This window comes from Leptonychotes weddellii, chromosome 15, assembly GCF_054177405.1.
Source record: "Leptonychotes weddellii isolate Sample4059 chromosome 15, ASM5417740v2, whole genome shotgun sequence".
Taxonomy (NCBI): Eukaryota; Metazoa; Chordata; class Mammalia; order Carnivora; family Phocidae; genus Leptonychotes; species Leptonychotes weddellii.
Genome location: NC_138383.1, coordinates 15,089,698 through 15,104,332, shown reverse-complemented (window position 1 = coordinate 15,104,332; position 14,635 = coordinate 15,089,698). Strand labels below are relative to the sequence as shown.

The following is a 14,635-nucleotide window of genomic DNA, read 5'->3' as shown; positions in this document are numbered from 1 at the left end:
TGCCTCCATATGTAAGAGAACACCCTGGTCCTGGATTGAGCCCTACCTCGGGCTCCCTGCTCAGTAGGGAGTCTGCTTCTCCCTCCCCCCCCATGCTCTATCTCTCTCAAATAAATAAAATCTTTATATATATATTTTTAAAGATTTTATTTATTTATTTGACAGAGAGAGAGGGAACACAAGCAGGGGGAGTGGAGAGGGAGAAGCAGGCTTCCCGCGGAGCAGGGAGCCCAATGCGGGGCTCGATCCCAGGACTCTGTGATCATGACCTGAGCCGAAGGCAGGCGCTTAACGACTGAGCCACCCAGGTACCCCTAAATAAAATCTTTAAAAAAGAGAGAGAGAGAGATAGAGAAGCAGAGAGACAGAGAGAGAACTCCCCTCTTTCTAGTTGCTGCTTCAATGACCTGTTCTCACAGCCAGGTAATACTGCACTTACCTCTACATACATCCCTTCTAAATGGGATGCAGTGTTTTGAAATCAGCTCATTTCCCTTAACTCTTAACTTTTGAAGTAGAGGCTAAAGGATAAAACGGTATCTAATGGGGGGAGGGATAACAGTGATGAGGAAGAGAAGAGTAGAAAAGGCAAGGGAAAACAGACTGGAAAGAACAAAGCAGTGGCTCACAACCTTTCCTACCTCGACTGAGGAAGACTGACTGGCATATATTCATGTGTCTGAATCATATCTAATCGGAAATGGGGGGGAAACTGAAAATATTTAATTGATTCTGATTTGTCCCTTAGGGGAATATTCCTCCTCACGATGGCCCTTTAAGAATTTCTACTTTAAAAGTGCAGTCTGACTCATCAATGTCCATCTTCATTGCAAAGCCCTAAACACTACTAGAACACAGTTAAAGTATATTTTCTTAGGGCTGGTGACAAATGTGAGGGTCGGATGAGGGGAAGGAATAAACAATCAGAGCTAGAAGTACTACTATTATATAGTTTACAAGTGGCCTTCTCAAGATTTAATCTCAGCTTTAGTTTCTTCATCTATGAAACAGACACAAAGCTTACTACGTAACTAGAGAATATTGTCAAAAATGAAAGAACTATATACATTCCAGGCACCCAATATAAAAAGTGCCCTTTCCCTTCCAAAGAGAGATAAAGACGAATCCAATGGTTCTCAACTGAAGATCTCCCCCCACCCCAGGACACGTATTTTTGTCAGGAGCAGGTGGCAATGTTTGGAGACACATTTTATAGTCACAACTAGCGGGATGGAGGGAGGGTGCTGATATTTAGTGGGTAGAAACCAGAGATACTGTTAAACATCCTACAATGCACAGGACAGCTCCCCACAACAAAGAGCTATCTGACCAAAAATGTCAGTAGTGCCTATGTTGGGAAACTCTACCCAAACAAACTCATTTCCAGAAAACCACACAAACATGGAAGAGAAGGGAAAAAGAGTCTATGTATTCCCTAGAGTCTATAAGAGAAACCTATTTTAAAAAGGCAGTCCAGGAACACCTAGGTGGCTCAGTCGGCTAAGCCTTCAGCTCAGGTCATGATCCCAGGTCCCGCTTCTGGCTCCCTGCTCAGCAGGGAGCCTGCTTCTTCTTCTGCCTCTGCCTGCCACTCCCCCTGCTTGTGTGGGTGATCTCTCTCTCTCTGACAAATAAAATCTTTTATAAATAAATAAATGGCAATCTAAAGACAGCACTCCTATCTTCTGGCAGCTGTTACTCAAATGACAAATGAAAATGTCACAAATGTCAGGAAAAAAAGCTTGTAAACGTCAGAAAAAGTTTGTCTTCCTAAACGTTATTTCAAAATGCAGGTAAAGTGTCAATGAGAACCTATTAAATTCATTTTTCTAAATAAAAGTAGTAACACTGAAGCTTGAAGTTAAAACTGGCACGCTCCTATTAATCAGAACAGAATAAAGTGACACAACTCTTTCAGAAAGCAACTTGGGGTAAAAATAGGCTAAAAATGATGATATCCTTTGACCTCAGAACCCAATTTAAAAGAAAGAACACAACGTGCAAAAGTACTCAACGCATAATTACGAAAAACTGACAACAATATCCAATACTCAAAATCTAGACACAAAGTCTGGATATCATTACTACTATTTATGTGCCAGACCCTAAAACAGGATATAGGCATTTTGCATATATTATCTCCTCTATCCTAACAAAACCCCCATAAGGTAAGGTTGAAAAGTCCCATATTACAGAAGAAACTAAGGTGCAAAAGATCACAGAGCTAGCAAGTCAAGAGACTAGATTCAAATCCAGGTGGACCAGGATCTAAAGTTTCAACCACTTTAGTGCTACACTGCATGCCATGAGTAACTGAGGTAAAAATTTGATGAAGTATTATGAATTTAGTAAAAATAATCATGACTACTTCTTACAGATAGAATTTTATACCTAAACGGATAACAAATACTTTTCAAATACCCATAAATGGTTTAACAATTGACCATGTAATGGATCACAAAGACATAGCTCAAATTCCAAAAATCAGACAGAAAGCATACAGGCCACATTCTTTGAACACAATGCAAAAAACCCTAGAAACCAACACTTTTTAAAAGGGGAGCAAAAAAGAAAACAAACAAACAAAAAAACAGAAAAACTTAACACATCTTATTAAGTAATTCTGATGAGGAGAAACCAAAATTGCTCCATTTAGAAATGAACTACGAAGACATGACAGACCAAACTCTTAGAATCTGGCCAAAGAACTAACTCAGAGGAAATGCTATTATAACTTAAATGTTTATTTAAGAAAGTAAGACAGATTGAAAATAAATGACCTAAATGTATAACCTAAAGCTGCTTAAAAAAATCCAAAGCAGAAGAAATGAATAAAGACAAAAACAAAACCAATGAAATACTGTTAACAAAAGATAAATTCAATCAATATAAGCACAAGTTTTTGTAAGAACCTAATTTATAAAGCAGAAAACTTTGTATCCAAGAAAACAGAAGTCTTTGAAAGAGCAAATTAACAGAGTAAAGCAATACAAACAAACCACAGATCTACGGGGAAGATTCGAAGGGATTACCAGGCAGAATTTCATGGTAATAAATTTAAAAATTTAGGCAAAATGAGTGATTTTCTTAAAAAATGTTGCCAAAATTGGGTCATGAAGAGGTTAAAAACCTTAAACCAATAACCATAGAAACAGTTTACAATATCAGCAAAGACCCATTCATAATAGTAAAATGGCAACTATGCTGTTCAGACATTTTAACAAGTTTTAGCAAAATGTTAGCAAACAGATTAATCCTTGCCAATTATTTCCAAGTGGAGAAAAAGATGGGAAAATTTAACAAGTCAGTCTATAAGCCTGCCACAACCACAGCCAGCCTAAAACTATGTTATAGGTCATTCCAAGTTATGAATATGGGGGAGGAAAAGCAGTCCTTCCTCCACAAAAACACCTAAATCCCATTTGACATGTATTAAAATAATAATCCAAATCATCCAGACAGTATCTGATAATGTTTAGCCTAAGCACTCCCCACTGGAATGCAAACTCCAGAGAGAGCACAGGTTTTTTTTTGTTTTGTTTTTCTGGGTTTTTTTCCTATTTTGTTAACTGCACTGGAGAGCTCCTGACAAATAATAAGCACTCAAATAAATATTTGTTGAATAAAATCATGGGCCAATCAACATCAGGAAATCATTTAAAGGCTCTAAAGAAAAAAATATATCTCTTACTATCTCCAAAGATACTGAAAAAACGTCGATAATATATTCACAGTTGTAACAAAATTCCTTATTGAATTAGAAATTAAAAGAACCGTGACTGCCCTAACAAAAGACAATTATCATAAACTGATAGCACAAATCACACTCAATGGCAAAACATAACTTCTCTAATTAAAGTCAGGACCCTGATAAGAAAGTCCCCTAACTCTGATACTATTCTACCATGTACTAGAAGGTTCTAGTCTGTGCAATCAGACAAGAAAAAGAAACACAAAGTCTTAACAATTGAAAAGGAGAAAACAGGGTGCCTGGGTGGCTCAGGCGTCTGCCTTTGGCCCAGGTCATGATCCCAGGTCTGGGATTGAGTCCCACATCGGGCACCCTGCTCCACAGGGAGTCTGCTTCTCCCTCTGCCCCTCCTTCCACTCGTTCTCTCAATCTTTCAAAATCTTTCAAATAAATCTTTAAAAAAAGAAAAGGAGAAAACAGAATGTCACTGTCACTCAGGTGACTTATCCATCTAGTAATATCAAATAAAAATAAGTCAAAGAATTGCTAAGAGTAGGAAAATTCAGTAAGGCAGCCAAAAACAAACAAACAAAAATCAACGTATAAAATCGAGTTTCCCCATATATCAACAAGAAATTATCTCATTCTTAATAGCATTAAAATCTGCAAAATATCTACAAATAAATATAATAGGAAATGTGCAAGGCCTACAGAAAGAAAAGTATAAATTTTACTCTAGGGTGCCTGGGTGGCTCAGATGGTTAAGCGCCTGCCTTTGGCTCAGGTCATGATCCCAGAGTCCTGGGATCAAGTTCCGCGGAGCCTGCTTCTCCTTCTGCCTCCTTCTCTGTGTCTCTCATGAATAAATAAATAAAATCTTAAAAAAAAACAACGTTTTTTACTCTAGACATAAAGGACCTCAATAGAGGAAAATACCAAAACTTCGGAAGACCTAATGCTGTCAAGATGTCATATCTCCAAATTAATGTACAGTCACAAAACAGTCCCAATCCAAATCCCAACAGGATTTAAAGGAAGCTGATAAACTGATTCTAAAATTCATATGGAAGAAGATAATGAGCAAGACCTTCACAAAAATATACATATAATTTTAAGGAAAAGGAGAGTGCAGTTACTCTATCAGATATTTCAAGCTATGGCAAGTAGTATATATTTTATCCATTTAAAGCTTTAGTAGTTCATTATATTACTTTATTATATATTACTAATTCATTATATTATTATAGCATTCCTTATATTACAATTCATTATAGCTTTAGTAATTCAAACAGTCTGACATCCATGCAGGAACTGACACTTCATCAAACAGGAGACAACACATCAACATAAATATATATGGAGTTTGTTTACAATAAAAGTGTGCTATTTCTAATCATATAAAAAGAATGTTCTATTCAATATATTGTTTAGGAATAACTGGTTATCCACTGGCAGCCAGGGGGGGTTAAAATGTTGCCTCAAACCATACACAAAAACACAGATACAGAGAACAGATTGGTGGTTGCCAGAGGCAGAAGGCTGGGGGTGGACAAAATGGGTGAAGGAGTCAAAAAGTAAAAACCTCCAGTTATAAAAATATAAATCACGGGGATACAATATATAGCATGGCAAGTAGAGCTAGTAACACAGTACTGCATATCTGAAAGTTGCCGGGAAACTAAAACTTAGAAGTTCTCATCACAGGGGCACCTGGGTGGCACAGTCGGTTGGGCATCCAACTTCTTGGTTTCGGTTCAGGTTGTGGCCTCACAGTCATGGGATGGAACCCCACATCAGGCTCGGCCCTGAGTGCAGAGTCTACCTGGGCGAGTGCAGAGTCTACTTGGGATTCTCTCTCCCTCTCCCCTCCCACTCATGCTCTCTCTCAAGTAAATAAATAAATCCTTTTTAAAAAAAGTTCTCATCACAAGTAAAAAAAAAATTCTTTAACAATTTAGTGATGGATGTTAATCAGACTTATTGTGATCATTTTGCAAAACATACAAATAGTGAATCATGTTGTATGCCTGAAACTAACATAATACTGTATGTCAATTATATCTCAGTTAAAAAGAAAACCAATTTTAAGAGCTAAACATAAAGGCTACATACACTCAATCCTCTCAGAGAAACATTTCTCCCAACGAAAGGCCTTACACTCCAAGTAATTTCCTTCCATTTCTTTCCCTTCCCACGCACTAATATATATTCCTTCTTGCCTCTCCTAGTTCCATCAATATTCTGCTAATTTTCTAACATGAATGTCCAGTCATGTCAAAAGTTTACTTAAGTGTGTAATCAATGAGGGCGCCTGGGTGGCTCAATTGGTTAAGCGACTGCCTTTGGCTCAGGTCATGATCCTGGAGTCCCGGGATCGCGTCCGGCATCGGGCTCCCTCTGACCCTCCTCCCTCCTCTCCTGCTCTCTGTCTCTCATTCTCTCTCTCTCAAATAAATAAATAAAATCTTAAAAAAAAAAAAGTGTGTAATCAATGAAATACGTTAGATTTGGAGTCAAGAACTCTAGTACAACCTTGACTCTTAACCTAATAATTTTTAGCACAGTCATTTGACCTCTCTGTCCTGACGTTTCTCAACTGTAAATGACAAATTTGTGCCTATTCCCAAAATAAGTTTTAAAATGTTCTATATTTCGGGCACCTGGGTAGTTCAGTTGGTTAAGCGACTGCCTTCAGCTCAGGTCATGATCCTGGAGTCCCAGGATCAAGTCCCACATCGGGCTCCCCACTCAGTGGGGAGTCTGCTTCTCCCTCTTACCCTCTCCCCTCTCATGCTCTCTCTCACTCTCAAATAAATAAATAAAATCTTTAGAATGCTCTATATTTCATCAGTCTTGCATTTGTACCTTTCTTTCCATTCTATGCCCATCACTCTTGTTCAAAAGACTTTTACTCACAGATAGGCTACTTGCCTATAAGTCTTACCCTGGCTTCCAAACCATCCTACACTTCCAATCCATTCACCCCACATCACTATCAGAGATTCTTTTATCAGCACTCCAACCATGCCATTCCATGTCAGTGATTCTGCACTAGTCGCAGATGGCTCTCTTCCCTGTTACCCAACACAACATCCTCACCTGAGGTCACTCATCCTTGGATCTGAAACATCCTATTTCCTCTTGGAAACCTAAGTGTCATCTCGGATCAAACTAAAGTTCCACTCTTCTCTGGGTTTCTGATCACCTTAGCCCAAAGTAATCACTCTTTCCTCCTAAATCTCAGCATTTAATGCCTGTATCATGCATCTAATTACAATTAAGGCGTTCACTGCCATTCTAATGCTTCCTTTTCTACTTGAATGTGGGAGAAAAAAATCAAGTCCAGTAAATTACTCCTTGAAGACAGGAACCAAGTTCTCAATTCTTAAGTGTTTTCATCATTCCTTATTTTACTATCAGAGAAGTATTTCCCTTGTCCTTTAGGGGCAAAGTCAATCTTGATGACAGATGATCTTGAAAGGCTAGGCTCCAAATAATTAAGAATTACCTTGAAAATTTTTATATCTATTATTCTTTGCTTAGGGAATTCTGGATCACCTTTTCTGGAATTGCCACAGGGACACTTTAGACTATCCTTAATCATGACACATACTAGTTTCTATTCAGATTATCAACTATAGTAACTTCTATACCTGTTGAAGGACTATCTGTTAAGGGAATATAAGGCATAGCTCTTGGAAGGCGGGCCTGCTGGGAAACACCTAAGAGCAATACTGCACCTCACCCTTCCACAAGTTTTTCAGTCAATCTTAATGTTTATGGATGAAATCAAGGAAATGTGTCTCATCTAATAATACCATTACACTGTCTATTTAGAATAAAGCATGTAAGTGTAAATAATCTAACACTGCTTTGGACATTAACAGAAATAATAACTTCCTGCACCTAATAAAATGGAAAACCAAGTACAGCTGACCCTTGAACAACACAGGTTTGAAGAGTACAGGTCCACTTATACATGGATTTTTTTTTTCCAGTAAATACAGTACAGTACTTTCTCTTATTGTTTCCCATAACATTATCTTTTCTCTAGCTTACTTTATTAGCTTATCAATTATTATTTAAATTACTATTATTCATTACTTGCTGTATCACCTTATGTATATAATACATACTACATACAAATTATGTGTTAAATGACTGTTTATGTTCTTAGGCTTCTAGTCAGCAGTAGGCTATTAGTAATTAAGTGTTGGGAGAGTCAAAAGCTATATGTGGATTTTCCACTACACGAGAGGTTGACATCCTTAACCCCCATGTTGTTCAAGGGTCAACTCTATATACATATCACATCAATGTACACTTGAAAATATCAAAGTCACCTCACACCTCTCAAGCCTGAGATCTACTTACTATCAAGTTATGATTAAGAACAAACTAAGAGAATTCTCAATTGGGAGGAAAATCACTGCACCAAGCAAACTTCCTGCAAATACAAAATTAGCCTTTCCACTTAAAACTTCCAAGTCAAATTTCTTCTGTGAATGCTTGAATGTATTTGCATAAGAGATCAATTTCAAATACAGCTGGGAAGGAGCAAAATGAGTCTTAAGCAAGCCTCACTCTTGTTTTCATCTTACAAAGAGAAGATTGGCCTGTCTTCCAGCCTTGTGAATAAAGATCTTGCAAAATTCACTATGCAAAGGGTGTGCCCAAAGAATACTTGGTGGAAAAATCTGCTGGACAAGTGCCAATTTAAAAAGAAAAACATTTTCACCCAGTTGGAAATCTAGAGAAACAGTGGTTGCAGCAACTCAGCTGAAAACTCTTAAGATCTGAAGAAAAATTTTTAAGAAAAAACCCAGATCTTTTCATTCTCAAGAGTAAAATTCTATGAAAGGCAATTGAATGAATCAAAGAAAGAGTCATCTATGTTAACTTTATGCATCTAGGCAGTAACTAAAACTCCACGTTTGATGTTTGACAGTGTCAAAGGGCAACTGGTCTCTAATTCTATATAAATGAACTTTATAATCTGTAATTGCCTTTAATCAATTATTTCTGGGAAAGAAACAGGAATAAAAGAGAACTTTTTGTTTTCTTTTAAAAAATGAAAAAATGTTTATTGTTTTGCTTATTTGGTTTTTGGGTTTTTGTTTAAATATTTTATTTATTTATTTGACAGAGAGAGCAAGACAGCACAAGCACGGTGAGCCGCAGAGGGAAAGGGAGAAGCAATGACTCGGGGCCCGATCCCAGGACCTGAGAAAAAGGCAGACGCTTAACCAACTGAGCCACCCAGGCGCCTCTGTTTTGCTTGGGGGGGAGGGCAGATATAGAGGACTGTTTTTCATTAGGGATATTTATTTCCAAAGTATAACATTCCAACGGCTTTATTCAGCAAAGAGGATACCCATACGGTAAAGCCCTTTGTCTTCACTCTCTCACTATCCCCCATTCTCAGGGTCCATACCTTCCTTTCAGATTTCTGCATTGCCGTAAGTGGAACACAATTAAAAAAATAAAATGACAGTTACTGCAGGTATACACACTGGCACCAGGTTGCCTCATGAAAGAAACAAGTGAGCAGACTGCTGCTGCAGCTCTGCCACTAACTCCCTGACGGGACCAAGTCTGCAGACCCCCTATGGAAATACAGGCAGGATGAGCTCCATGAGGGATCGCTCAGCGGCTCAGCGGCTCAGCATACCTCAACAAGATGGACAGAGTGCCTAACAGTGATAAAACTCTTTCCCATCCCAGTCTGGGTCTCATCACTACAAAACAACAAGTGACATTTTCCAAAAAGGTATAATTTAGACTTTGTAAGTAAGGAACCTAGGAAGATTAAAAGACAAAATTAAAATGAACAATTCTCAACAATAGTCTAGAATTCTTTTTTACCATATTGCTCCCTAATCCCACAAATGCTAAGAAAAATAATAACCTCCGGTTCACCCTTCAAGTTTTCTGGTGATTATCAAATCAATAAAAATAAGATACTGAATGTTCATCATAAACTCCATACTCAGACATGAAAACAACACAAACCCAGATAAGTGGGTGGAAAAACCAATCAGGATATTCTTTAACTGCTATTTTATGCCTTTCAACTTCCTATAATAACCAGACTCACCAGAAAAAGATTTTTTGAGGAAAATACTTCAAAAAACACTAAGGACATGCTTATAATTCATATATCAGTCATAAGCACAATGCAAGACTAAAGGAAAAAGAACATAAAATACTTCCATATTTTAAAAGACTTCTTTTTCCAGCAACTGGGGAAATAAGGATTTTTCCACATAAGTTAAAATATAAATCATCCCTTTAGAATGTCAAAAATGTTTTTAAAAAATTATGAACTAGGTCACTTCTCTGGATTATTTATTATAGTAGAGGAGAAACACCTTCCCATCATCCCTCATGATCAGTGCCATGCCCACCAGTGTACTGTATAGTCAGAGAGGCATCTAAAGAGCAATGTCCCTTCAAGTTGCTCCATTTCTGGAAACAGAATCTTCTTTCTGCTCCCTCCCAGTCAGTTCAGTAGAAAAATACTCATAGAAAGAGCAGCAAGAAAGAACTAGCTTTTTATCTTCGCTAAAGTAAATTATGTAACATGTTTATAGTCTTGGGCCTCAACTGTAAAATGGAGATATCACCTTCATCATATGAATGTTTTAAAGATTAAATAAGATACCAAATGTAGGGGGCACCTGGGTGGCTCAGTCAGTTAAGCGTTTGCCTTCCACTCAGGTCATAACCCCAGGGTCCTGGGATAGAGCCCTGTGTCCTGCTCCGCAGGCAGACTGCTTCTCCCTCTCCTCCCCACCTGTGCTCTCTCTCGCTATCTCTCTCAAATAAATAAAATCTTAAATTCTTAAAAAAAAAAAAGATACCAAATGTAAACCACCTAACATATAGAAAGTGTAATCAATACATACTAATTCTCTTGTTTCCTTCTCTTTTTTTAAAGAAGTCACTCCAGCCACTTCCCAGATGCTAGGTCTGCCCTAGCAAAATGACCCTCCCAACCCATCCAACCTCTATTCCATACAAGAAATGAATAACAGGTTATTGCAGGCCAAAGAGTGTATCTGGTTAAGATACAGACTATTTACCTTTCCTCAAAATTTATTACCAAATTACTTAATATTACTATAAAGTCTCTTGAATATAAAGTTAAATGCCCTATTTTACATTATGTTTGGTAGATTTCTTTTCATCAACTAAGTCTAAAAGGCAATTTGCTTCTGCTTCCACTAATACAGCTCAGTGTTTATGCCCAGGCTGTGGGTAAACAGCCTAGAATAATACCTTGATTTCTTGTTAGCTGTGAGACATTAAGCAAGCTACTTAAACTTTTCATTTCTCATTCTCAGTCTGTAAAACTAAGATAATACCTACACCTCACTGTATTGTGAGAACTAAATAAGTTAGTAAGTATAAGCACTTACAACACTGCCTACACCTCAGAAATATTCAACCAACGTAAGCTATTATTTTTTTCCTAACATGTTTCAACTCTGTTGTCTGATTAGGCAAAGTAGGTTAAAAATGTTGTTCCCTAGTTCCAACAAATCACTCAGTCAGTCCCCTCCCCCCGGGGTTCTGTGATCTCCCAGGTTTCATACTAATTTAGTCCCAGTGGTCCTAAGTTCTGGATCCCCCAGTTTCTATTTTCCCAGGATGCATCAAGTGCCAGAACAAATGGGAAAAAAAGATTAAAGGGTGAGCAAAAAAAACCAGTCACTACACATACACGCTTCTCATTTAATCCCCTGGCTCATGTCCTCTATTAGGCAAAAGTAAAACAACCTGAAAATGATTTAAAATTGAATATAACCCCTCCTTCCTGGTTGTCATTCCTCAAATCCTCACCAACCCCCCAACCTTTTCTCCACAAATCCTCTTACCTGAGAGTTCTGAGTATAATCTATACAGTTGCTACAATGCTACTAAATAGGTTACCAGGGCAACCTGCAACATTTGTACTTGACCAAAAACTTTTCAGGATATTCTACTTGAGGAAAAGACTCTCCAGACACTTTTATGAGATTGAAATTGATTTCAAAACAACTTTGTTCATCACTTCGATGCAAAACCCTTCTTTGTAACTAAACAAATATAAAATCAAACAGGCTGAAGTGGCCACAAATCATTACGGGGAATCCAAAATAGTAAAATTTACTTTATATATATTATATACTGCACCCATTAGTTAAAATTTTAGAGACTCAATGCTCTCTTTACATTGAATGTAAGAGCATAATTTCCCCAGGTATACAATGGGAAATAGGAAAAAAAAGAATGAACTGATAGATATTAAAGGACATGACCTGAGGTATAAATTTCTGCCTAGTCTGCAAATTAGTCTGTTTTGATCTTTGTTTAGGGAAAGAGTAGAGAAACTAATTAGATTACTATTCATTTGAGGGGTGCCTGGGTGACTCAGTCGGTTAAGCAACAGACTCGATTTCAGCTCAGGTCTTGATCTCAAGAGTCATGAGTTTAAGACCCACATTGGGCCCCTTGCTCGGCGTGGAGTCTACTTAAAAAAAAAAAAATTACTATTCATTTGAAATAAAATGTGGTCCCATGCTTTCCCTTTTCTATTAAAATAATTTATCATGCACATGGAATCTAACAGGGTGCTATGCAAATGACACTGAAACCTCTGGGTATACCCAACAGACAAAAATGTTTAAATGAAAATTGGCAAGTGCCCACCACATTCAATAACCTCCTTCCAACTGTTCCTTCATCTCAGCATAGCCATTCAATCTAGTTATTCCTGCCAAAAACCTAGGAATCACTCATAATACCTCTTCCTTCTCTCTCAACATCCACTCATCACATCCAATCAATCACAAATTCTAGTCACTGTATCTCCAATATTCCATTCTCTCACTCTTTCCTGCCGAAGTCTGAGTCCACCATTCTCTCTTAGCTGGTTTACAACAATAGCCTAACTGGTCTCCCAAAATCTACATCCACTTTGCTCTTCACACAATTACAAGAGGTTTAAAAAAAAAAATCGGGCGCCTGGGTGGCTCAGATGGTTAAGCGTCTGCCTTCGGCTCAGGTCATGATCTCAGGGTCCTGGGATCGAGTCCCGCGTCGGGTTCCCTGCTCAGTGCAGAGCCTGCTTCTCCCTCTCCCTCTGCCACTCCCTCTGCTTGTGCTCTTCTGTCTATCTCTCTGTCAAATAAATAAATAAAATCTTTAAAAAAAAATAAAAAATAAAAAAAAAAATAAAAATCCAAAGATGTTTAAACATCATTGGCTCCACAATTAACATTTTAAATGTGAGATAACCAACAAAAACACCGATATGACTTGGCCCCTAACTACCTCTCTGGCTCATTTCTCATCACTCTCCTTACACTGTGCCCTGTTTTTGAAAGTGTCAAGCACCTCCCATTCCCAAGGCCTTAGCATATGCTGTTTCTTCAGTCTGTAGCACACTCTTCCTTCTTCACCACCAATCATTTTTCATCATTCAGGTCTCAGCTTACATGTTACTTCTTCAATATACTTGCTATAATATCCCCACCCATTTTAATTAGATGTTCCTGATATGCACCCTTCAAAGCTCTCTGAACTTCACTTCTGTAGCACCCACAACCACTGTAAATACATCATTAACTATATGATTACTTGCTTAAATAATTAGTCTCTCTTTCTAACCTATATTGTCCACAAGGACAGGGCAGGGATTGTATCTTACTCACCACTATATACCCCTACCACCTAGCACACCTCAGTAGGCAGTCAATACACCTGATAAATGAATTCATCCATTTCAAAGTCTCCAAAATAAGGCTTTGAGGTACAGATCCACTCCTCACTTTGTTTATACAGGATTACTTGGAAGCCCATTTCCTGATTTTTTAACACTTGCTGGAATGTGCAAAGGAATACAGAAATTTCATTTTTAAGACACTAGTAAAGAACCTGGACCTTCACGTGCTATTAGGGTTATTTTGCAAAATGTATTCTTACAATCACCCACGGCTTGAAACTCCATCTATCATACTCCCTCCTTCACTGACCCCTCACATCCACTGTTAATCAAGTCCCACTAACTCTGGGACGCCTGGGTGGCTCAGTCGGTTAAGCATATGCCTTCGGCTCAGGTCACGATCCCAGGGTCCTGTGATCAAGTCCCGCACCGGGGTCCTGGGATCAAGTCCCGCATTGGGCTCCTATGCGCAGCGGGGAGCCTGCTTCTCCCTCTGCCTGCCGCTCCCCCTGCTTGTGCGCTCGCTCTGTCTCTGATAAATAAAATCTTTAAAATATAAATAAATAAATAAAAATAAAGTCCCACTAACTCTACTTCTGCATCATCTGAGCTTTTCTCTTTCCTCTTTATACTACATTTATCACTCTTACCTATGTTGCTAGGTCTCAAAAAAACACCCCAGTCTAGCCAACAAAGCCCCATGCCTTTTAACCTCTGTCCTCACTGTACACTGTGCCTTCTACCTATACTGACCTCAGTAGGCCACAACCAAAAGAAAACTTCGTACCAAAATCCTAGCCACCCTTCAAGGCTCATTCTAATGTCCTTTCTTTCCAGTTGCATCAACCAGCTGTGATCTCTTCCTGTTTCATTTATGTCATCTAATATTTGCCTTATATTACTGTGTGCAAGGCACTGCTCTAAATATTCATCTTTGTCTTACCATCTATCTAAAGTATACTTGAAGATAATCCGTTTATTCACCTACCTCATCTCTTGCCTCTTTTACATTTGCTCATTTAGTAAATACTTATTCTATGGCCATTTCAGTACTACCATAAGAGTCCTTTCACTCAATTTTAGAGAATGAAAACACCAGTCACAAGGCCACAGAAAAAAAACATCTGTAGCAACTAGATCTGCAGCAAATGGGTAACCCCCGAATTCCTTGTTGCCTAACTTCCTTCCTTCAGAATCACTCAAGAAACACCAAGAATAAATTCTATCTACATATC

The 14,635-nt window shown here is 38.2% G+C and overlaps 1 protein-coding gene across 6 annotated transcripts in view; it reads right to left on the bottom strand.

Moving 5' to 3' along the window:
• KANSL1 (KAT8 regulatory NSL complex subunit 1) overlaps nucleotides 1–14,635 on the bottom strand; it is a 183,629-nt gene that overhangs the window by 115,015 nt on the left and 53,979 nt on the right. The gene's annotated exons all lie outside the window — the stretch shown is intronic.